Genomic DNA, 26,967 nt, shown 5'->3' with positions numbered 1-26,967 from the left:
GAAATAAATGGAATTGAGAATAAAAAAGCAATAGAGAATTAACAAAACCAAAAGTTAGTTTTTTGGAAAGATCAATAAAATCAACACATCATTACCTAGACTGACAAAAAGTAAAAGATGGTGACTCCAATAAATAAGTAATGAGAGGGGGGTAAATTAATACTAACCTTGCAGAAATAAAAACGATCATAAGAGGATCAACTACGAACAAGAATATGCCAACATGTTGGACAACCTACATGAAATGGATGAATTAATAGAAATACACAAATGACCTATGATGGCTCTAAAAGAGATATAAGACCTCAATAGAACAAGTACAATGAAAGAGATTGAATCCATCCTCAAAAACCTCCTAACAAAGAAAAGCCCAAGGAAGCAGACTTGACCCAATGACTAGGGTGTCCGCCTACCACATGGGAGGTCTGCAGTTCAAACCACGAGCCTCCTTGACCCATGTGGAGCTGGTCCATGTGCAGTGCTGATGCGTATAAGGAGTGCTGAGCCACACAGAGCTGTCCCCCACATAGGGGAGCCCCATGTGCAAGGAGCGCGTCCCATAAGGAGAGCCACCCAGCGTGAAAGAAAGTGCAGCCTGCCCAAGAATGGAGCTGCACACACGGAGAGTTGACACAAAACGATGATACAACAAAAAGAAACACAGAATCATTAAGATGTCAATTCTATCCAAAATGATGTACATATTCAATATAATCCCAATCATAATTTCAACAATATTCTTAGTAGATATGGAAAAGCTAATAATCAAATTTATTTGGAAGGGTAAGTGGCTCTGAATAGCCAAAACCATCTTAAAAAAGAACAAAAAGGGCAGACTCACAAACCCTGACTTTTAAGCTTATTACAAAGCTACAGTGGTCAAAGCAGCAAGGTACTGTCAGAAGGATAGTTATATAGACCAGTGGAATAGAATTAAGCATTCAGATAAACACCCTCACATCTATGGCCAATTGATTTTTGACAAGGCTGCCAAGACCACTTAATAGGGAAAGAAAATTTCTTCAGCAAATAGTGCTTGCGGAACTGTATGTCCATATGCAAAAGAATGAAGGAGGAACCCTAGCTCACATAATATACAAAAACGAATTAAAAATTAATCAACAACTTACATATAAGAACCAGAACTAAAAAACTCCTAGAAGAAAATGTAGGGAAGCATCTTCAGGATTTTGTGTTAAGCAAAGGTTTCTTAGAATTTGCACTCAAAGCACAAGCAACAAAAGAAAAAATAGACAAATTGGACTTTATCAAAAATAAAAACTTTTACACATCAAAGGACTGCATCACAAAAGTGAAAAGAAAACCTACTCAATGGGAGAAAATATTTTGAGTCCACACATTTGATAAGGGTTCAATATCTAGAATATATAAATAAATCTTACAACCCAATGCTAAAAAGACAAATCAATTTAAAAATGGGCAAAAGGCTTGAATAGACATTTCTCTAAAGAGGATATACAAATGACAGAAAAGCACTTGAAAAGATGTTTAACATCATTAGCCACTAGGAAATACTAATCAAAACCATAAGATACCATTTCAAATCCACTAGAATGGCTATTATTAAAAAATAGAAAACTACGAGTATTGGGGAGATTGTGAATAAATAAGAACACTCACTCATTACTGGTGGAAATGAAAAATGGTGGTTACTGCTGAAGACAGTTTGAAAGTTCTTCAGGAAAAGTATAGAATTACTGTTGTAGTTTGAGACTGAGATTGTATTTAATCCCAAAAATCATGTTCTTAAAGCTTGTCCATTCCTGCAGGAGTGAATCTATTGTGGGTGGTACCTTTAGGTTACTTCAGTTAAGGGTCTTTTGATCAACTTGGATAAATTAAGGTCAGGGTGGGTCTTAATCCTTTTGCTGGAGTTCTTTATACCAAGAAAAAGAGACAGAGAAAGATCCACAGAAGCAGAGACAAAGCCATGGAAGTCAGAAGACGAATGCAATGAAACCTGGAAGCAAAAGGAGAGACCAGCAGACTCTGCCATGTTCCTTGCCATGTGACAGAGGAGTCCAGGATCACCAGCACTCAGTCTTCATGGGGAGAGCAACTCCCGATGATACCTTGGTTTTGACATTTTCAGCACCTCAGAACTGTAAGTTTGTAAGCTAATAAATCTCAGTTGTAAAAGCCACCCATTCTGGTGTATTGCATTTTGGCAGCCTAGCAGACTGAAACAATGACCATATGAGCTAGCAATCCTGTCACTAATTATATACCCAGAAAAACTGAAAGCAGGGACTTTAACAGATATTTTCACACCTCATAGCAGCATTACTCACAAGTGCCAAAAGATGAAAGCAACCCAAGTGTCCATCCACCAATGAATGGATAAACAAAGTGTCATACAAATAGAATGGAATAGTATTCAGCTGTAAAAAAGGAATGAAGTACTGATACACTGACAACATGAACGAAACTTGACGAGATTATGTTGAGTGAAATAAGCCAGACACAAGAGGGCAAATATTTATGATTTCACCATTATTAACTAATTATAAAAAGCAAATTGATAGAGTTAAAATCTGTAATAAATAAATTACCAGAGGCTAGATTGGGGTTAGAGATTTGGGAGTTGATGCTTAATTTGTGCAGAATTTCTATTTAGGTTGATTTTAAAGTTTTGGAAATGGGTGGTGGTAATGGAAGCACATTATTGTTAGTGTAATTAACAGCACTGAATTATATAGTTGAATGTGGATAAAAAGGGAAAACTTTAGGCTGTATATAGTATTGAAATAAAAATTAAAAGATAAAGAATAGGACTGTATAACACAGTGAACCCTCTTGTAGACGATGGACTATAGTTTACATATAAATTATATAAGAATGTTCATTCATGAATTATAACAAATGGATGACAACAATACAAGGTATTAATAAGTAGAGTGGCATATGGGGAAAACATGTCTAATGGAAACTATGGACAATAGTTACTAGTAATATTCTAATATTTTTTTAATCAATTATAGCAGAAGTAACTAATGTTAAAAATGGTACAATTATAAAATAGTGCTATCATCACTGTAATATATTTATAGTTCCACACCAATGCAAGGTGTTGGAGATGGGGTGGTATATAGGAATCCTATTTTTATGCATAATTGGTCTATAAACTTGCAATTTCTCTAAAAAAAAGATTACCTAATAGCAGGTTAGAGAGATTATTTTGGATTTTATATTTTGGAATTTTAAAAAGAATGAGGGATTACAACCAGAAATCTGAATAAATATAAAAGTTTATAATTTCCCAGCATGACTGCATTTAAGAACAAAAAATTGGAACTACTTGAATTATTATATACAACACTGCAGTAATTCTTAGGCAAATTTATGCTTAAACTGAAATCAAAACAGTTAAGTTACCTTAAAAAATGAACAAAACTGCATTCATAATTTTACTTTCAAAGCCCAGGTTTTAATTATCTTTGTTAATAATTATATTTATCAAGAAGCTATCCAAACTTGTAAATCTTGGCATATACCCATTAAATAAATGCAAAAGAATATTTTTGATAATGATAGAACAATAGCAAAAATAATAAAGTATGAGAATTATTATTTAACTTTTCATGATTTATTAGTCTCTCTTTTGAGAGCATGCCGCTAGGCAAACCATGAAAGAATAGGAAGTGTTTATGTGTGTATAACAAAGGTATTTGAAATGAAAGAGAGAGGCTACCTGAAAAATGGGTAGCTTGCACTTGAGCAGACAAATAGCTTGTACCTGAAAGGATGAAAATAAACTAGCTTGCTGGCTAAGGGCAGCTCTAAATGTTACTTCTTCAAGCGTGACATTGTATTGTAAGATTCATGTCTGTGCCTCTGCTATTTATCTATCTGCAAGTGATTAAGATGATGCTATTTTAAGTCAGGTGTTCATGCAACTGTCAGCAATCATGAGTTGTGGTGCAGAAAGCATAAGCACATGGGCTTAAATTTTATATCTTATGTGATGCCCAAGGCACAAAAGTAAAAGACAGTGAAGACGAGGGGCGGGAAGAAATGTGGGCCTCTTATCAAGCAGAACGTTGCCCTTGTCAAGTAAGGCTGACATTTGCTAGAATGTAATAGGATGCCCATCTGTTTTGGTCAAAAGCACAATTACAATGGGAAATTAACTGAGATTAACTTGAAATCGTTTTCTTTGCCAGATACTTGATAAAAGGTTTGCAAAATGACTTGCTGGATATGAAAAATAAATCTGATTAATGTTAAAATAAAAAACTCATGAAGATGCTCCATAAATTAGGAAAGGTATTACTATGACTACTAAAATTTTGTTATGTTTATTTGGATTCTATTTCAAATGATACATACAGTTTATATTAGATATCTAATATTCCATAGCATGTAAACATATGAAACTGTAATTTTAAATCCAAAGCTTTTAATGTTGTTATTCACTTGGAAATTGTGAGGTTGACCTATAATGATGAAATAAAAGAATTAACAATCCCACTTTTTCTAATGAAAATGTGGTAACTGATAAAATAAGTTCTATTATAACCTGGGCATCAGTTATTTCTATTTGCACAAGAGTTTTTGAGGTTATACCATGGACTGGTGGTTTCAGTTCTACACAAGAATGCAACTTAATTCAAAAGGGACTATGCTTTCAGTTCTAAACATGAATGTAAGTTAATTTGAAAGTGGGGCTCCTCTCTCTCATCCTTCTATCTCTACCACCATCCCAGTGCCTGACAAATACAGTGCTTCATCTGCTTTAACTGCAATACAGACATTAAAATAAAATTTTAAAAAATCAACTTGTCTTCTCATGTATTACATTCTAAAAACAAATCCTATTTTTAAAATATAAAAACAGCATAAGGCCAGTGGAAAGGGAATTATCCACATATGAAATAATGCTCAGACATAGTCTGTAGGTAGCATAAATAAACTTAACATCAAAGCTATCTCTTTGCTTTGCACCTGCAAACAGATAAGTCATCATAGATTGCTGAGCACAGGTGTTAAATACTCAATTCAGGTGAGGCCCCTAAACAGCACAAACTTCTAAATTTATTTCTCCATGAAGCTTCTCAGTGTTTTTTTAAAAAACTCTTGACAGAGTGAACTTTTCTACATCCCTAGCAGTAGAAAGATACAAATTCACTACCATCATTTTGGCCACTGAGATATAAAAACAACCAGCGCTTTTACTTGGTGGATCAAAATCAGTGTATCAAAATCAGAAATCTGAGGCAAGGAGCATATTATATAGTTACGTTCTTACTTAATAATAAAAGGGATGGCAATACCTGTTTCCAGCGAGACGAGGTGAATTGATTTTCTTTAATAATCTCAGCAGGCAATTCCAAGCTTAGAACAATGGAACAAATGTTTACTCAAAACAGGGGTTTAGAAGAGAAATCTGAATGTTTGACAACCGTAGTCGCCAGTGTTTTTGATGCAGTTATCCTATAGACTGAACATTAAAAGTCAGATTTATTGAGTTATTACATACAAACATATAAATTGCTCCTTGTAACAATGCAGTTTGATGAGTTGTAACCTGTGTATACTTTTATGTAACTAGAAACATGATGAATATATAGAATAGTTTCATCACCCCAAAATTTTTCCTCCTGCTACTTTGCAATCAGTCCTTTCTCCCTGCTCCAAATACCTGATAACCACTAATCTGTTTTCTTTCACTATAATTTTGCTTTTACCAGAATGCCATGTAAATGGAGTCATAGTATTTGCACATTATATGTAATTCTTTTGGTTAGCAAAATTTTGTTGAGATTCATCCATGTCATTGCATTTATCAGTAATTTATTCTTTTGTGGTGCTGACTAGTATTTTATTTTATGCATGTTTCACAATTTCTTAATCTATTCACAAGAGGACATATGTGGACATTTGGGTGCTTCTCAGATTTTCAATACCATGGCTAGAATTGCTATGAACATTTGCAAACAGGTTTTTAAATAGACATGTTTTCATCTCTTGAGATGACTAGAACATATAGGTGTATGTTTCACTTTTTGAAAAAACGATAAATGGTTTTCTAAAGTGGCTGCAGAGTTTTGTATTCCCTCCAGTAAGGTAAGAAAGATACATTTGTTAGAAGATGGTATTGGCAGTCATTTTGATTTTAGCCATTCAAAAGGACATGTATATGTACATTTTTTAAAAAGGTTATTTATTTATTTCGCTCCCCTCCCTCTCCCCCCAACCCAGTTTTCTGCTCTCTGTGTCCATTTGCTGTGTTCTTTTGTGACCGCTTCTATCCTTATCAGTGGCACTGGGAATCTCTGTTTCTTTTTGTTGTGTCATCTTGTTGTGTCAGCTCTCCATGTGTGCAGCGCCGTTCTTGGGCAGGCTGTTCTTTCTTTTGCGTTGGGTGACCCTCCTTACAGGGTACACTCCTTGCGTGTGGGGTTCCCCTACGCTGGGTGGCTTTCCTTATGGGGCGCACTCCTTGCGCGTGGGGCTCCCCTACGTGGGGGACACCCCTGCGTGGCAGAGCACTCCTTGCGCACATCAGCACTGCGCATGGGCCAGCTCCACACAGGTCAAGGAGGCCCGGGGTTTGAACCGCCAATCTCCCATGTGGTAGGCGGACACCGTATCCATTGAGCCAAGTCCTCCTCCCTGTATATGTACTTTTAGTCTGCATTTCCCATGGTGTAATTATGATGAGTGTCCTTTCATGTGCATATTGGTGATTTGTATATCTTCTTTACCACTGTGTTCATTTGACTCTTATTTCTATTTTTATAATTGAGTTACCTTTTTATTGTTGAGTTGTAACAGTTATTTACATATTGTGGAAAAAAATCCCTTAAAAGGCACAGGTTTTACAAATATTTAGCAAGTCTGCAGATCGCGATTTATTTTTTAATATTGCCCTTCTTAAGGTGGTTTTTAATTTTGATGATGTTCAATTGATCAAGTTTTAAGTTTATGCTTTTTTATATCTAATAAAGCTTTGATTAATATAAGGTCACAAAGATGTTCTGCTTTCTTCTAGAATCTTTATATATTAGGCCATCTATTTAGGTCCTTGGTACATTTAAGGTTAATTTTTGGATACCATGCAAAGTAAGTGTCAGGCTTCATTATTTTTGCTTATGGATAAGAAAATTTTCTAGCATAATTGATTGAAAAGATTATCACTGTTGAATTATCTTGTACCATGAATGTATATCCATAGATTTGAGCATCTAAATCCAGCAGCACACTCTCTTGATTCCTGTAACATTGTATTAAGTTTATAATTCAAATAGTTTCAGTCCTTTTAATTTATTTCTCTATTCAAAAGTTGTTTGTTTTCTAGGTCCTTTGCATTTGCACATGAAATTTAAATCAGTTTGCCAATATCTACAAAATGTAGGCTTTTGATTTTACTGGTTAGTTATGGAATTTATAGGTTACTTTAACAAAAATCATGTTTTAAAATATTATATTTAGCAAAGAAAAGGAATTAACAAAATCCAGCACACATTCTTGATAAAAACACTCAGAAAACTAAGAATAGAGGGAAACTTCCTCATCATTGTAAAGGTATACATGAAAATTCACAAATAATATCATACTAAATGGTGAAAGGCTGGAACTTTTCCCCTAAGATGTGGAAAAAGACAAGGATGTCCACTGAAGCCACTGCTATTCAGCACTGTGCTGGAAACTCAGCCAGAGCAATTAGGCAAGAAAAAGAAATAAAATTCATCCAAATTGGAAAAAAAGAAGTAAAATTTTCCTTATTGGCAGATGACATTATTTATTATACTACAGAAAATCCTGAAGAATCTCAGGAAAGCTACTAGAGATAGTAAATGAAATCAACAGTGTTGGGTGCAAGATCAAGAACAAAATCAGTAGTGTTTCTATATGCCAGCAATGAACAATCCAAAAAGAAATCAAGAAAACAATTTCATTTACAATAGCAAATAAAAGAATCAAATATCTAGGAACAAATATAACCAGGAACATAAAGGACTTAAGTGTTCATCAACCAAAGAATGGATAATTAAAATATGGCATATATATATATATAATGGATATTATTCAGCCATAAGTAGGAATAAAGTCTTGATAAATGCAACAACATAGATGAATCTTGAAGATATCATGAATAAGCCAGACACAATAAGATACATATTGTATGATCTCATTGATTTGAAACAATTAGGTTTTACAAATGCATGGAGTCAGAATCTAGAATACTGGTTACTAGGGGATACACTGGGAATTAGGAATGGGAAGTTAAGGCTTAAAAGGTAAAGGGTTTTAATTAATAGTATGATTATAAAAATGTGCAATCATCAACTGTAACAAACGTTCCAAAGAAATGCAAGGTGTTAGTGGTGGGGTGGTATGTGTGAATCTTGCATTTTATGCATATTTATTCTATAAATCCACAACTTTTATAATAAAGAAAAAAATACAAAAACACAAAATAATAAAAAGCAGTTTTAAGTAAAAGAAAACTTTCCAATATGAACTAAATTTCAGAAAATAAACATTTTATTTATATGAAAAAGCAATGCTAAAAGAGGTCTATATAAAAGGAATGACATTTTTTGTTCATGAATAACAAGACTAAATACTGTGAAGATGTCACTATTTCCCAAAGTGATTTACATATTCAGTGGAATTCAGCATACCATCAAACTCATATGGAAGGTAAAGGGGTCCTAAACAGCCAAACTATCTTGAAAAAGAACAAAGATGGAGGACTCATACTTCCCATCTTTAAAATGTATTACAAATTTAGAGTAATCAAAATGGTGTGATACTGGCATAAGAACAGATATGTAGACTAATAGAATAGATATAAGAGTTCATAAATAAATCCATTAATCAATAGTCAACTGATTTTTTAATAAGGGTGGTAACTCCACTCAATGGGGAAAGAGTAACCTCTTCAACAAATGGTGCTGAGGAAACTGGAAATTAACATGCAATTGGACCCCTCTAACCAAATACCAAAATTAACTCAAAATGGATCAAAAACCTAAATATAAAAGCTAACCCTATAAAACTCTTAGAGAAAACATAGGGAAATATTCTCAAAACCTTGTCTTAGGAAATGGATTCTTAGACTTTACACCAAAATTACAAGCCAAAATAATAATAATGATATCTCACTTGACTTCATCAAAATTAAAATCATTTAAACCTCAAAGGTCATAACCAAGAAATTGAAGTTACAACATACAGAGTGGGAGAAAATATTTGTAAGCAATTTATCTGATGAGCTTTTAATCTCCAGAATATACGAAGAACACTTACAACCCAACAATACAAGCAAACCAGTTAAAAAACAGAAAAACAACCTGAAGACATAAAAATGGGCAGTAAGCATGTAAAAAGGAGCTCAACAGGGAAATGTGATACCATTTGAAACTCACTGAATTAGTTCATATAAGAATAAAATGAAATTAACGTGTATTTAAGGGGATGTGGAGAAATAGAAGTACTCATATATTGTTTTGGTAATCTAAGAAGGTAAATCTGTGGAAAACAGATTGCTGAGTCTCAAAAAGTTAAAGTTAGAATTACCATATGACCTAGTAATCCCACTTATAGGTATATGTCCCAAAGAAATGAAAGCAGGGACATGAACAGATATTTGTATGCGAATGTTTATCATAGCATTATATACAGTAGCCAGAAGGTGGAAGCAACCCAAGTGTACATCCAAAGATGACTAGGTAAACATATGGTATAGACAAACAATGGAATATCATTCAACTATGAAAATGATGAAGTTCTGACACATCTACAATATGGAAGAACTTTGAAGACATGTTTAGTGAAATAAGTCAGAACGAAAGAACAGATATTATATAATTTCACTTATATTAAATAACTAGAATGTGTAAATTCATAATAAAAGGAAGTATACTACAGTGACCAGGGCTTGGGGGGAGGGGGCGGTATAGAGAGAATGGGGAGTCAATGTTTAATAAGTGCAAAGTTTCTGGTTGGCGTGAGGGAAAATTTTTGGTAGTATATGATAGTGATGGTAGCACACTGTAAATATTACTAATGCATATATACAGAGTGGGAGAAAATATGTCTTGTATGCTTGGAAGTGGTTATAATGGGAAATATGTTGTATATGTTTTTACCTCAATTAAAAATGTCTTTCAATCCATGAACACAGTTATCTCTCCATTTCTTTATGTCTTCTTAACTTCCTGTCAGCAATATTCAATTTTAATTTTTAGAAATAAAAATGTTTGTGTGTTATGTGACCTGGATAATACAGTTGGTAGCTTTCTCGTAGATTTCTTGGGGTTATCAGCATAAACATTTGTGTTATCTGAGAATAACTAATCTTTTATTCTTTTCTTCCAGTCTGCCAGATTTTCTTTAAATATATATATTTTTATTTTTAAGAACCTTTAGATTACATAAGCGTTACATTAAAAATATAGAGGATTCCCTTTTACACCTCCAATACTTTCCCACATTAACAACATCTTTCATTAGTGTGATACATTTTTTACAATTGATGAACACATATTAAAGCACTGTTCTAGCCAAGAACTATAGTTTACATTATAGTTTACACTTTGGCCTACATAATTTTATGGGTTTTGACAAAATGTCTAATGGTCTGTATCTGTCTTTGCAATGTCATGCAGGACAATTCCAATGTCCCCAAAAATGCCCACATGTTGCACCTATTCTTCCCTCCCCTCTGAATCTCTGGTGGCCACCGCCATTATGTCAATGATATAAGGACTTTCATTACTAGAATAATTGTAAGTCTACTTTAGTCCAAAGTTACTTTCTTCTGTCTCTTTTATTTGAACCTGTACTTAGCACTATACTTGTTAAATATATATCCCAGAAACTTAAATCTTCAGTCTGTTCATATGCTAGTTGAGCCCTGAATCTAAGCACAGTTGCAACAACTCCTCATCAATTCATCAAACTCACACAGGAAAACTAACAAAAGGATGATGATAGACAACCCCCATCCCAGGAAGGGGAGCGTGTCTGCAAATGCAAGCAGTACAGCTCCATCCACCTATCCTATGAGCTCTAAGCCCTCTCTCAATTGGAGACAGGCTGGGCATCACCATCCCAAAATCCTCCAGTGTGAGGAATTAACAAATGTAAGGGTGGAAAGTAACTTCTTAATTTGTTAAGATTTTTTTCTTACCAATTGGGTTCAAGTTTTAGTAATTTATTTTTCTTCATTAAAATTTTTAAATTCAATTGATTTTCTCTGTCATTTTGTCTGATTTCTAGTTCATTGTTTTTAAATAAACTTAATTTTAGATTTAAGTTTAAAGTTTAAGAGTAAAATTTTAGATTTACAGAAATGTTGTGAAGATAGTACTTCAAGTCCCCATATACTCTTTTTTTTCCCCTATTATTAATATCTTACTTAATTTGGTAAATTTTCACAATTAAGGAACAGATTTTTTATTATTAGTTATTATTAACTAAAATTCATACTTCTTTCTGATTTCCTAAGTTTTTATGTAATGCTCTTTTTATGGTCAGAATCCCCTACTTGACGATACATTACATTTAGTTGTTAGGTATCTTTAGGCTCCACTTTTCTCTAATAGATTTACAGACGTCCCTCATTTTTGATGACTTGACAATTTTGTGGAATATTGTTCAAGTATTTTGTGTAATGTTATCAAATTGGGATTTTTCCTCATTATTAGACTGGAGTAATTGGTTAATGGAAGGAAGACTGCAAATTAAAAGTGACATTTTCATTAAATCATATCAAGGATACATACTATCACCATGAATTTTCACTGTTGACGTTGACCTTGACAACTAGCAGAGGTAGAGTTTGCCAGTCAACCACAGTAAAGTTACTCTTTCCCTTCAGTCCTATAACGTACTTTTTGGAAGGAAAGCATTATGTGCCTCTCACACTTAAGGAGTGTGGAGTGATGTTCTATCTCCTTGAGGGCCTCTAAAGATCCCTGTTTACTCTAATTGGAGAATGGTATTAGTAACCAAGACATGGCCACATAGTATGCGCATTGTTATTGGGGTGCCATTGCTTGGGGAGGTTTGTCTTTGCTCAGCTGACAGAGCCAAGAAATGTATGTGAATACTAACTCATATATATACACATGCCTAAAATATTTCTATATGTATCCAACTGCATTATACTAAGCTAAACATAAATACTGTTAACATCTCCAATTCTAATCCATTATCACAAGGATGATTCTAGTCTTCTCCTTTATTTATCTGTAATCTTCCACACAGAGAAACCTGGTTCCCACCATCTACCATCAATTTACTTATTTGTTAAATTCCAGCATAAATATATACTGGTTTCAGAATTGTTAACCCATATTCTTATGGAAAACAAATATCAAAGGGAGTATAGTTCTTTATTTGTAGTTTCTTTTGCCTTTAGATTTTCAAAGTTGTATAAGTCATTGCCTTTCCCCACACAACCTTCCTCACCTTCAGTGAGTTTGTTTTTTTTCCCACACATTTGAAATAGATACATATTTTGGGTCACATTCTGCATTCCTTGCTGGGATTACCTGAACACGTATATTTAGGTGTTCAGGTAAATATAAATATATATATGCATGTGTGTGTATATATATATTTAAATTTGTATATATCAAGCTTGGTTAATTGTGCAGTAAATTCCTATAGTTTCTGAAAAATGCATAATGTCATGTATCCAAAATAGCAGTATCATAAATAGTTTCACCACCCTAAAAAAAAATTCTGTTTCACCACTTCAGACCACCCACTCCTCAAAACCCTGACAATCATTTATAAGTTTGCTATCTACAGTTTTACTTTCTCCAGAATGCCATAGAAATAAAATTATACTGTATGTAGCCTTTTCTGATTCACTTCTTTCAGTAGGTAATATGAATTAATATTCATGCATATCTTTGTGTAGCTTGATAGCTCACTCCTTTTTAAAATAGTAGTCCTTGTATGACTGTACCATATTTCATTTATCTAGTTACATTTTGAAGGATAAAATAATTATTTCCAATTCTTGGCAATAATGAATGAAATTATGAATAAATATCCACAGGCTGAGTTTTGTCAGGATATACATTTTCAAATCTGTTGTGTAGATATCTAAGAGTAGAATTTCTGGATAGGAAGGAAAATGACACAAGAACAAATAAAAAGGTGCAGCTATTGATGTTTATTAAAAATAACACTATATGTCTATATTTGCACCTTCGTGATTTATATCTGTGAGACAATATCTCTAAATCTGGCAAAGAATCTCCAAGGTAATAAATAAAACTATGTTAATTTTGTAAGAAATTGCCAAGCTATTTTCCAAAAGGGCTGTACCGCGTTTTATTCCTACTAGCAATTTCTTTGTTTCACATCCTTGCCAACAATTGGTATTGTCAATTTAAAAAAATCAGACATTCTATTAATCATGAGTGTGTAGTGGTATATTGTTGTTGTTCTCATTTTCATTTCATTAATGAGTAATGATTTTTTAACACATTTTTATAAGTTCAATTGTCATCTGTATCTTTTGTTATTGTGACTGTTTAGATCATTTGCCCTTTGAAAAATTGTTTGTTTTCCTACTGGACTTTTGTAAATTCTTTATATATTTTGGACATAAGCTCTTCATCAGATACATGTTTTATAAGTAGTACCTCATAGTCTGTGGTTTGTCTTTTCCTTTTCTTAATAGTGTCTTTCTCAGAGCTGAAGTTCTTATTTTAATGAAGTCCATCTTATCAATTCTTTCTTTCATAGGTTGTTGATTTTAGTGTTGTATCTGAAAATTCATAACCAAATCCAAGATCATGTAAACTGTCTCCTATGTTTTCTTATGGAAGTGTTATACTTTGCATTTTACATTTATGTCATTGTTAAAATTTGATTTGAATTTTATGAAAGGTGCAACAGGTCTGTGTCTACATTTTTTAAAAGTATGTACATTCAATTTTCTTGAACCATTTGTTGACAAAAACCTTCATTTCTTTGAATTGTCCTTGCAAGTTTGTCAGTGACCCCTTTACTATATATGTTTTGATTATTTCATTGACTCTTGTCTTTATGTTTCTTATATTCTTCCTTCTGCCTGCTTTTCATTTAATCTGAGCTTTTCCTAGTTTCTTAAGAAAAGCATTTAATTTATTTGAGAGCACTTGCTTAATATCACCATTTTATGCAATAAAATTTTAAAGCACTGCTTTGATTACCTCTCCTAAATTTTGCTGTTATATTTTCTTTTAATAGAGTAGGAAATTGATTTTAAATTCCCTTGAAATTTCTTCTTTGACCCATGCATTACTTAGAGCTGTTTTGTTCAATTTCATAACATTTTATTTCCTATATGTGTATCTGTTATTGATTTCCAAACTAATTATTTTGCTTAATTATATACTTTCTATGATTTCTATTCTTTCAAATGTTTTCAAACTTTTTTTTTTAGCTAATACCATGGTTTTTTTTTTTTTTTTGGGTGAATGTTCCATATACACTTGAAATGAATGTGTATTCTCATTCTATTACAGATTTAGTACTATTCCAGCAATGGAAGAACTTTTATTATTGCTGTAAAGGCAATGACCTCCAGAGGTTCTGAGGGGAGGGAGAGGGAAGAGTAGGTGCAATATGGGGGCATTTTCAGGACATTGGAAGTATTCTGTTGTGAGGTTCTTACACATTATGTGACATTTGTAAAATTATCTAGGACAGTCATGTAAGTTACAGGTTAAACTGTAAACCATAAGCAATATTGTTTTAAAAATTAATTAAAATTAATTAAAAAGGCAGGAAAAGGCCCAAAGTGGAAAAAGACCCTGCACAAGAAGAAAAAAAAATATCAAGGTGGTAGATATTAGCACAATCAAGCTGTTATTTAAATTAAATTAAAACGGTTTAAACATTCCAAGTAAAAGGCAGAATGACAGATGGGATAACAACTCAAGACCTACCCAAGTGCTGTATAGAGGAAACATTTGTTTCTGCAAGAAATATACCATCTATGTCATTAGATTGCTTAAATTCTAAAGGATGGAAAAAGGATAAATTATGCAAACACTAATTTAAAAAGCTACAGTGGTTACATTAATATCAGAATAAAAAAGACTTTATATCAAACAAATATTGCTGGAGGTAAAGACCTTGGTCAATTTATCTGTCTTTAAAAAGAATGCATTTTACTTACCTAATAACAGAACTTCAAGTGAAGTAAAGCTGTAATTCATATAAAGAAAAGGAGTATCAGAAAAATTTGCAATTGTAGTTGATGACTTTCACTTTCCTATTTAGTAATTGATAAAAAAAAGTGTACAAAAAATCAGTATAGAAGCAATTAACTTGACATAATTGGTAATTATAGAACACTTCACACAATGAGAATACAGGCAGAAGAGTTGTGTGTAGGGAAATTATAAATGAGTTTAACTCTGTTACATCGGGGAGTATAAATTCCAAAGTAAGGCCCGCTGACAGGGTGCCAAATTTCTGAGTTTGTCAGCCCTGCTTAGAGTGTCTCTAGATGCCTTTAGAGCCCTCAAGAGCCCCTCTATTTGGAGGTATTCTTTACTGTGGCAGACAATGAAATCCTGCTGAGATGTGTATAAGCGTAACCTCTGGAATGACCTCCTGACTCACTTTGAAATCTCTTTGCCATAAAAACTCATTTGTATTTACCATTTCCCCTTTGGGTCAAAGTTTTTTTCCAGATGCATTGCTAGTTGGCAACAGCAGGATCTCATAGTCTGCTGACTATGGATTTGCCTATCTTTCTAGTTATCGGGAAAGGAGAGAGCGATTTGTCCTGTTGTTACCAGAATCTATCTAGGTTCTTGGCTTTGCTGCCGAAGTGAATTTCAAGAGCATGCCAGGTGAGTTAGGCCAATAACTTATTCAGGTAGGGAGGGAAGAGAAAGGGGAGAAAATAACAGAGCAGGGGTCCCAGGTAGTGAGGAAAGGACTGAAAAGGGATGAAGAGGGCTAATTTACAAGCTACAATTCCCCATTATAAATTATAAATCCCGAGTTACTTGTGTGGCCACATGGCAGAGGAAAATGGTGACAGCTTCACACAGAGGGCAGGATGGGTCCAGCGATTAGTGAGCAGGGTGAGGGCGCACTCAAGCCTTGTGGCTTGCTTTTAAATTACTAATTATTCCACCCCTTTGTTAATGTCAGGGGAAGGGGTTTCAACAGTTTGCTCTTTTGATTGATTATCCCATCCACCTATCAATTCCTTAGTGAGACCCAATGATAAAGTTCCTAGAGCACATCCGGGCTTTTCCTTGTTCCCAGGAAGGAGTCTTTGTTCTAGGTAGCAGAATCGCAGAGGTGGGGTTCCTCCAGCAGCCATCTTGGGAGCTTCTGATGTCCACATGGACTCTCTGTCAGGTTCCAGATCCATCTATTAATTCCCTATCTTATTAACCTGCTTCACTGTGATTCCAGTTTTCTGATTTTATTTATAGAAAAGAGTATTCGAAAAGTCTGCAATTGAAGTTGATGACTTTCATGTTTCTATTTAGTAATTGATAAAAAAGAGTGTACAAAAAATTAGTATAGAAGCAATTAACTTGACATAATTAGCAATTAAAGAACACTTCACACAATGAGAATACAAGCAGAAGAGCCTTGTGTAGGGAAATTATTACATTTTAGACCATACACTTCTATTCGTATTGACAAAATTTAAAAAGGTCTGTATCCAGTATTGCAAAATCATACAGAACAATTTTAATGCCCTAAAAATGCTCTAAGTTCCATCTATTCTATTCTTCCCTCCCTCTCCCCTCAGAACCCATGTTAATCATTAAGTTTCAGTTTTTGAGTTTTTGAAGTATAAGATTCATAGTTACTTGCAATAATATCGAAGACTTGACATATTGGTCTGTTTTCTTTTTTTCTTTAGATTTAAGATAATTTGTTAAGCTGTCTTTTGTCTGTTATTTTTCTCATTTTTAATCTTTTTTTTAAAGACACATAGGTCACAGAAAATGTTACATTAAGAATTATAAGAGGATCCCATATACCCCACTCCCCACACCCTTCTTGGTTTGTTTTCTTTTATTAGGCACTGCCCATATTCTTGAGGGATTCTTGCTCCCCTATTTGAAAATATAGCGTGTTTCCCCAGGATGGGAACACACTATGACGAAATGAACGCTTGCATATTGCATAGAAGCCTGCCCTAGGTGCATCCTATCTCATATATTTCCCTCCACACTAGACACCCTACACCAGTAACCCTCCCCTGACATATTTGCTGAAAGAACATTCCCAATGTTATAGTTTAAATCACAGTCTTGCAAATCCCCAGAGTTCACCTGCTCTGTCCCCTGACCCTCGCCAATTCCATGGATAGTCCAAAACAAGCCACCCTCCCCCCCACCCTCCACATAGACCAGCACTGCCAAACCCAATCACATCACTGCACTACTGTCATACCCATCTCTTTTTTTTTAAAGATTTATTTATTTATTTATATCTCTCCCCTTCTCCCGCCCACCCCAGTTGTCTGTTCTCTGTGTCTATTTGCTGCATCTTCTTTTTTGTCTGCTTCTGTTGTTGTCAGCGGCATGGGAATTTGTGTTTCCTTTTTTGTTGTGTCATCTTGTTGTGTCAGTTCTCTGTGTGTGCGGCACCATTCCTAGGCAGGCTGCACTTTCTTTCACGCTGGGTGGCTCTCCTTACGGGGCACACTCCTTGCGCGTGGGGCTGCCCTACGCGGGGGATACCCCTGTGTGGCAGGGCACTCCTTGTGCGCATCAGCACTGTGCATGGGCCAGCTCCACACGGGTCAAGGAGGGCCGTGGTTTGAACCGCGGACCTCCCATGTGGTAGATGGACGCCCTAACCACTGGGCCAAGTCCACCGCCCTGTCATGCCCATTTAAGCTTAACCACACCCCCCATGTCTTATCGTAGGTTTTGCCCATATGAGCATTTGCTCACCACCCTCTACTCCTTTTCTGTCTCCTCTAAACCTATCATCCAGACTCTAGCTCTATGAGTCTGCTCAGTTTGCTTAATTCGTATCAGTAAGGCCCTATAATATTTGTCCTTTAGTGCCTGGCTTACTTCACTCAACATAAGGTTTTCAAGATTCATCCATATTATCCCATGTGTCAATAGTGCATTCCTTCTCACAACTGAGTAATATTCCATTATATATATATATACTACAGTTTGTTCATCCATTCATCTGTTGGCAGACATTTGGGTTGTTTCCAACTTTCAGAAATAGTGAACAATGCTGCTATGAACATTGTTGTGCATATATCTGTTCATGTTCCTGCTTTCAATTCTTCTATGTATATGCCCAGCAGTGGGCCTGCTGGATCATATGGCAGTTGAGTAGTTAGCTTCCTAAGGAAATGTCAAACCGTACTTCACAATGGCTGCTCCATTCTACATTCCCACCAGCAGTGGATAAGTGTTCCTCCACATCCTCTCCAACACTTGGAGTCCTCTGTTTTTTTAATAGTTGCGTGTCTAATGGGTATAAGATGATAACTCACTGTACTTTTGATTTGCATTTCCCTTATAGTTAGTGATGTTGAGTATCTTTTCATGTGCTTTTTAGCTATTTGTATTCTTCTTTGGAGAAGTGTCTATTCAAATCACTTGTCCATTTTTTAAATGGGTTGTCTTCCTGTTTTTGAGATGTAGGATTTCTTTATATATGCTGGATATTAGGCCCTTGTTGGATAGATGGTTACCAAATATTTTCTTCCATGGTATAGGCTGCCTTTTCATTTCTTAGCTAACTCCTTTGAAACACAAACATTTTTAATTTTGAGGAGGTTCCATTTCATTACCTGCGCTTTGGGCACAATGTTTATGAAACCATTTCCTACTACAAGATATCATATATTATCATTATCTTCTAGGAGCTTTATCATGTTGGCTCTTATATTTACATCTTTGACCCATTTTGAGTTAATTTTTGTACAGGGCTTGAGATGGTGATCCTCTCTCATTCTTTTGGATATGGATATCCAGTTCTTTAAGCATCATATTTTGAAGACGTATTCTCTCTCTGTGGAGTGGGTTGGATGGCCTCATCAAATATCAATTGACAGTATATATGAGGATCTAAACCAGAAGTCTCAGTTCTGTTCTCTTGTTTGGTATGTCCATCATCATACTAATACCATGTAGTTTTGACCACTGTAACTTTGTAGTATGTTTTAAAGTCAGGTAGTATGATTCCTCCAATTTCATTTTCCTTTTTCAGTAAGTCTTAAGTTGATTCATAATATTTGTTTGTACATCATTGATTAGTTGTTTCAAGTTCTGCATCTCCCCCTATTTTTTAGTTTATTCATTAGACTGGGCCAACACTACCTGTTTCTTAGTATGGTATAGAAATTTTGTTGGTGTCTAAGTATCTGTTTATCTTTAAGGGCTTATTCAGTTGGTTAGCTTCTCTTTCTACTTTAGGGTTTTATTTTGCTGCTTTTTTTGTGTGATAAGATTCCTTTTTACCACTTAGTTCCTCTTGTTCTATATCCTTACATTTGTCTGTGTTTCTTTGACAAAAAATATTAAGACCAGAGAAAAGGAAAGTGATAAGAAGCAAAAATAATAGTAATAATAATATTATTATTATATTATATAATAGTATATAGAATATAGTATATAGTAATAATAATAAAAGGTAGAAAAGGAACTGTAAAAGAAAGAGGAAATTAAATAAGCAATATAAGTAAAAAAATCATAAAAAAATACAAAGGACTAAGGATAAAAAAGGTGGAATAAGAAAAATGAAATAAGAAACAAAATAGAGAAAAAGATAGAATGAAGTAAAAGGCCAGAAAGATGAGGAGAAATTTAAAAAAAAAGAGAGAGAGAAAAAGAGAAAATGAAGACCAAACTAGAAGATGTGGAATGAAAGAAAAGCAACAGAAGAAAGGATAGAAAAATGAAGAAAAGAAAAGAAATAAAGTAGGTAGAAAAAATAAGTAAAAGAAAATAAGGAAATAAAGAAAGGGAAAAGACAACAAATAAGAAACAAAACAACAACAAACAAATCAGCCCAAGAAAAGAAGTCTTCCTTCTTAGGCCCCTAGAGGACTTCGCAGGTAGCCAGTGCTCATCCATCAATCACCCTGCTGCCTGCCCTCCGCAGGTGATGTGCCTGGTTTTAGGGAATAAAATAAAGAAAAAAAAAAGAATTGATAAAAAAGACATAGGGGAAAAAAAAACAGATCCAAAAAACCTAAAACAAAAAGAAAATAATGCCCTGGTGTCTGATAACCTAGTGTAGATGGGATCACTCTCTGGATCTCTTCTCTTAGGAGGTGCACAGTTTTGGACCAGAGACCTTGGGTATGTAAGGCAGGAATTCCTACACTAAGCTACTCCCACTCCACAGGTTAAGTAGGCCTAAAGCTTATTTGGCTTTTCCCACCTCCATTCTCTCAGGTGAGTTGGGATTCTAACAGTTTGCCAGAGCTGGGCTGGTTTTGTGCCTGCCTCTGCCTCCTCACTAACCAAGTTCCTCTCTTCCAGGGTGGCTGGGTATGACAGCCTGCCTGATCAGATCCCCCTTTCCCTCTCCCTGGGACTACACTGCTGGTTGGTCTGGGGTCCCCTTTGAAAGTCAAAGGGGTCACAGCTGACCAAACTCACTGAAATAGAAACCACTCTTTACCCTTTGTCAGACCCCTCTTCTTCCCAGGGAATGCTCCCTCCCACTCTGTTGGCTGTGGGTAGTCAGGAGTTTTACGGAGGCTATTTGCTTTGAGGGTGGGATATACGGGTACAGTTTCCAGTCATAGGGGCAAGTAACTCATGGTTTTCCTTTGGCCTCTTTGCTCCCTCCTGGATGAGGCACAGCACTTTCTTGTTCTGGAGATCCCCAAAGCAGATCCCTCAGATAGGTTGTTGCCCTTTCTCGGTTGTTTTCATGAGATAGTTGAGCTCTGCCTATCTACTTTGAAGCTATCTTTCCAGAAGTCCCCTCAGTTATCTTTTAAAGTGAATAAAATATATAATTCTTCTATATTTCCTTACATGTTACTCCTTATGATGCTCTTTATTTCTTGATGTACATATATACTTTCACTTGATAAATTTCCTCTGCCTGAAGAGGAAATTTCTTCAAAACTCTTCAACATTTCCTACAGTACAGTTCTGCTGGCAATGAATTAATTATCGTGTGTTTGTCTGAAAAATATACTTATTTCATCTTCACTTTTGAAATATATTTTCCCAGTATCTAGAATTCTTTCCTAATAAATTCTATTATTTTAATAGTTTAAAGATCTTGCTTCATTGTGTTCTGGTTTATACTGCTTCTGATGAAAAATTCTGCCGTCATTTTTCTCTTAGTTTCTTGTATACAATTTTTCTCTTTCCTCCAGGTTCCTTGAGGATTTATTTATTTTTATCTTTTGCTTTCAGCCATTTGATTATGATACACCTAAATGTCTGTATGTGGGTGAGGGAGAGTTTAGTGTTTGGTTTATTTTCTTGCATTACAAATTTTAATATAATAAAATTCATAAAATTAACAACCTTCTGAATCTGCCCTTTTCACCATTTGCTGGATATAGTTTCTATCTTTTGGATGATAATCCCCATATTGTCATACATGCTGTCTACTTTTTTCCAATAGACTTTTAATATATTAATTATAGTTATTTTAATCCCTTTCTCATAGTACCAAAATCTAGATTATCCTGTTTGGTTGTATGGACAGCCATACAGTATCTTTGTATACTAGGTAGTTTTTATTTCTTTGTATGCATGCCTTTTAAAGTATGATTGAATGATAGCTTTGGTTGGTAAAATTATATTGGCAAAGGCAAAAAATACGTATTTCTGTCCAAAAATATACAATTCTTTTCCTTAAATACAAGGAATTGAGTCATTTTATTACGTAGATGACCTAAGTTTCTGTATTATTATTGCCAGTTACCTTAAGTGCAGACATAGCTTTCAAATTCCTCCAGTGGTGGATTGCTTCTACATCATGCTTAGAGTGACATCTCATTGTTCCTTCTCTAGTTTCCAGTTTCAGCAAGACTACCAACCTGTACCACTGATGGAGTTCTCTCCGAATTGTTGCTGGGTACTCAGTAAAAGATCACAGTGGGGTAGGGAGGCATTCTCATAACATCATTATTAAGGGTAGAGTTTTCTCAGCTTCCTTGCACTACCCCTGAAAGCTTAATTCTGTCTGGTTATCACTAGGAACCTTGCGTTCCAAGTCTTTCCTGCCTCTTCTTCTGTTGCAGCAGACCTTTGATTTTAGAAGTGCTGGACCCAAGGTAAGAGCAGCTTACTGCCCCTCCCCAATGATATCAGTGAAGGTAGGTGTGCACCTGTATGTGTATGTGCATGTATATACATAGGTAGGTTTCTGTGTGTCTCATTCCTTTCCCGTAATTGCCTTCTCTTACCTGTCACTAACTCTTGGCTGGGATTTTGGCCTGTGAGATTTCATTATCCATCCCCAGAGGCAGACAAAAATTGCTTTTATTCCTAATGCAGTGACAGCCATAGTTTTCCAGGACCTGGGGATGGTAATAGAAGAAAGAGATCTTTCACCAGTAGCAGAGAGGTTTTGCTTTGTATGGGAGAATACCTCTGTAGTTTACACCTATTCTGAAGCAAAAGCCAATCACTATTTTTACAACTGCTTGACTGAGGGAAGCTCTGTGAGGTCTCCTGCTTTGAGCCCACACTGTCTCATGAGCATCTGGAGGAAGCCGGTGGTAAAGAGCTGGCAATTGCGTGGGGTCTCTCTTGTGTCTGTGGCTACCCAGGCATTTTAAACCACCATGCTAGCCCATACTTGGCAGTTAGACATTTGTTAAAATTTCTTTGGTTTTCTTCATCCCCACTTTTATGATTGTCACCTCTTTCTCCCATACTCTTCCAAAGGCAAAATTTATCTGTGTGCTCACTAACACAGGAAAATTAAGATACTCTCCTAACGATGGTTTACTTCAGATGCATTACTTCCTATCTCAGAAGTAGGTTGGGGTAATTTATAAAACAAAGCACATAGATAATTTAATATATATTTCAGAAGAATAATGGGATCTTAAAAATTTTCCTGATAGTCTACTTGCACAGGCTGTAGGACCTATGGGATTAAGGTTTAAATAGAAAGAAAGTGGGAATAAAATTGGAAGTCACAGATATTTTCTTTTAATAAAGAAGTAGCAATTAGAATCATATATCTGCTTAAGTCTTAAATTAGTAGTAGACCCAGAACATGTTAGTTTAAATAAGCTTTTAATCAAATAGGGTGTTCTAGCACTTTTTCCTCCCATTTTTCCAAACCTGTCTTTACCTAGGGGTAATAATTATAGTATTTTTATTCTCCATAGGGAATTCTAAATCACTAACACAAATGCATTCATTTTAAAAAGGAAGCAATACTGAAATACTTGTGGAGATTTAGGAAAACTTTCCTGAAGCTAAAGAATGAAGTTGTCTGTCATTTATGAATGACATAAACTCCAAGTCCCAGTGCTGACCAGAGATGAAATATTTCATGCAGTATGGTGAAGGGAATGCTCATGGGAGCCAAAGGGAGTGGTGAGGTGATGAAAGTGTTTAGTAAATGAAAAATATAAATGTGCATCCAATTTTTCACTATCTCAGCTGACTGATAAAACAAAAATTTACTAGAGCTGTAAGTAATGAAATGAAACTGAGCCAAGAATATTTTAATTCCGTATAAAGGGATAAGGAGGGCAGGCAGACTTACAAAATATGCAGAAGTCTCCCTAGGGAACTGTTAAAGGTTGACCTCTGGAATCATTTGAAAAAGTCCTGGAGAAACACATACATATGTATATACACCATCAAGTCATACAATAGAAATACTCATTTGCATTGACTGGCAACAGGCTAAATGTTTACTCATTTTCCATAGGTTTTTGAAGACCATTGACCTTAAATGAGTGTCATAGAAAATTACATTTCCTTCAGGATTAAAGAACTTGAAGTATTTAAGATGTGAAGAAATTTTGCTTTCAGTCTATGTAATTTTGGAAAGGGGAAGTTCTTTTAATACCAGTGCACAAAATTTATGTCATAAAGTATGTTAATCTTCAGTAATTTAAATTTTAAATATTCTTAAGAGTGAATGTCAAGAACAGGAGGTCATCCAAAGATAAATATTAATCAAGTAATAATATAAATAAGAAATTCACGACTATTAGAAGACAGTATCTATTGGGCAATTGTTACATGACACTATTCTGTTCCCTACTTTATAAAGATAACTTCATTTAAATCACCTAACAAAACAACGTTCATATAATATAATATTAATGTCCAAATTTTACAGATGTATATTCTTTCACTTAAATATATTGACTTGTGCATGTTCACACAGCTAGAAAGTATTTATGATATTTATGCCATGTAACAGTAAAAATCCTAAGCCTGGGTACCTTAACTGAGTGCTTCTTGAAATTTAACGTGAACATGGATCAACCAGTGATCTTTTAAAAATATGCAAATTGTAGGATGGACTGGGCGCCCGGCGGTGTCTGTGGGCTCTGGAAGATGGCTGCTGGAGGACCTGTATACCCGGCCGAGGGACCGTGCGGCCTTTCCTCCAGCACCAAGCTGGGTCTGAAGCCTGGCTGCTGGTGGGAGGGCCTGAACTGCTGACGGTGGCCAAACTGCTGGGCCAGAGGGAGCAGATGCTGCGGGAGACAGCGCTTACTGCAGGGTGAGAATGACGCCTTAAGGAAACTTGCAGAGAATGAAACAACTTAGTGTCAGACAGAAATATCTCACTAGAAGCATCAGAAGAAACAGACGAAAATGATTTGATCCTGGAGGTAACTGTAGGAGTTGAGGGTCAGAAAGCAATGTTGTTTACTGCAGAGATATTTGATATGTCTCAGCAGCATGCTACATGTAGCAGTTTGATATTAGTTATGAATCACAAAAAAGAGATATCATGTTTGCAAACTGGCCTGTTCCTCTGGGCATGATACCCTTTGATTGATTTAAAGTCAAAGACTTTATGTTTGCTTAATTAAATCAAGATTAGGGCTTTGATTGACCACATCATTAGGGTAGGGCAGGGTTGAGTCCCCGCCCCCTTAGTGGGCTATATAAAGGGACACTCAATCAAAAAGACAGGAGAAGAAAGACAAAGAGGAATAGAGAGCACTACAGAGACACTGAAGAGGCGAGAACTTGTCAGCTTTGATCCTGCAGCCCCTGGAAGAGAGAAGAGACATTTGCCTGATAGTTTAGAGCTGACTTTGTGAAGAGAACAGAGCAGCTGAGCCCAGAAAGAAATAAGCCTTCCAGACTACAGCTGAGACAGGAAGAAATTGAGCCCACAGAGCCTTGGGAGGAAAGAGGAAGGCTGAAACCTCACAGATATCGCAGCCATCTTGCTTCAACACTTGGCAATAGACATTTAGTGAGGAAGTACCTCTTATGGTACCTTAAGTTGGACTCTTTAGGGCCTTGTAACTGTAAGCTTCTACAGCAAATAAATGCCCTTTATAAAAGCCAAAAGTTTTCTGGTACTTTGCCTCAGCACTCTTTGGGTCACTAATACTCTGCATTTAAAAGGTGGAATTTTGAGACCCAGGAATATTTTTGATGTAAAATAGGTAGGCTTAGAGGCTTAGACATGCATCTGCCAGCATTGGGGGATAAGAAACCTAAAAGTGTATGAAATTTGAAGGTGTTCACAGAGTACAAAGGATGCCAAAGACGGAGAAGCAAGGCTGCATCCAGACTAGCACCGTGACTGTAGCATTGTTACTCCAGCCTACTGAAAACAATCTGGTGATTAATGCCAAAGGTTTGAGAATTGGTAGTAAGCAAGCTAGTGGAGCTGGTGGGCAGCATATGAATACCACAGATGGCACAGTCCACATAGTTCATCTGCCAACAGGTATTGTCTCTGAATGCCAACAAGAGAGATCCCAGCTGAGAAATAGAGAGATGGCTATGAAAAAGTTACATGCAAAACTTTACAGCTTGTACATAGAAGAAGAAACAAGTAAAAGAAACAATGGTAGAAAGATTAAGGTTAGAACTAAAGGAAGATCAGAGAAAATAAGGACTTATAATTCCTCACAGAACCAGGTAGGTCACAGATCCCAATAAACAAGACCTGGCATGATCTTGAAACTTTAATGCAAGGAGAATTCCTACTAGATGAACTTGTACAGTCATTTAAGGACTATGCTGACTATGACTCTGTAGAAGAAAGTGTTTCTAAAAAAGTTTGTTTTGTAAACTGAAGCCTATTATAGCTTATGAAAAGTCAGCAAATCACATTGGTTTGTGTAAATACATATATTCTCTTGGAAAACTTGAGTTAACACACTTGGAAATAATATGCATATTATTAAGATACAATTTCTAGAAATTTCTCCACTTAAAAAACATACAAGGTAAAAACATATGCAGATTTTGGTGCAGAAACTCTACACTGGGGCTCACAGTTATGTATTTCTAAGAAGCTGCCAGGCAATGCCAATGATGCCTGTCCACAAACTACACTAAAAGTAGTAAGACTATAGAATATGACCTTTTCCTGCTAATGGATACTTTCTCACATGAAGATGCCAAATGGCAAGCCATAAAGAAAATGTAACTAATTATGATGATGAGACTCAGTAATATGTTTGTGTGTGATTGGTGGTGGAGATAGGGTGAGGAATTCTATAAGGGACAATAAGAGCTTAAATTGGTAAAAGTCACTTGCAGAAGTGTAAGTATATGTAATAGCCCAAAATAGAATTTTCCCAAGTGTTTAACAGTAGAAGACCGATTAAAGAAAACACAATAAGTCTATATGATTAACTACTGGGTAGCATTAAAGAGAAGAGCTATTTCAAGGTGAGTTTTTTTTTAAATAAAAGAGCTCCATTCTTTTCAGTAATCCCAGTGAAGGTAGGATGACCCATGTCTCTCACACAACAGATGATCAAAATTCAATAAAATTGCATTGTATGAATGAATAAATAACTTCTAAGACTCACTATTGAGT

The 26,967-nt window shown here is 35.3% G+C and overlaps 1 pseudogene; it reads left to right on the top strand.

Annotated features, from left to right (window-relative positions):
* Positions 1–24,450: 24,450 nt before the first annotated feature.
* LOC101432010 (peptide chain release factor 1-like, mitochondrial pseudogene) lies at positions 24,451–26,215 on the top strand (annotated as a pseudogene).
* Positions 26,216–26,967: the final 752 nt, after the last annotated feature.

This window comes from Dasypus novemcinctus, chromosome 15 (assembly GCF_030445035.2).
Source record: "Dasypus novemcinctus isolate mDasNov1 chromosome 15, mDasNov1.1.hap2, whole genome shotgun sequence".
Lineage (NCBI taxonomy): Eukaryota > Metazoa > Chordata > Mammalia > Cingulata > Dasypodidae > Dasypus > Dasypus novemcinctus.
The sequence above is the reverse complement of the archived record's forward strand: the minus strand, read 5'-3'. Positions and strand labels throughout refer to the sequence as shown.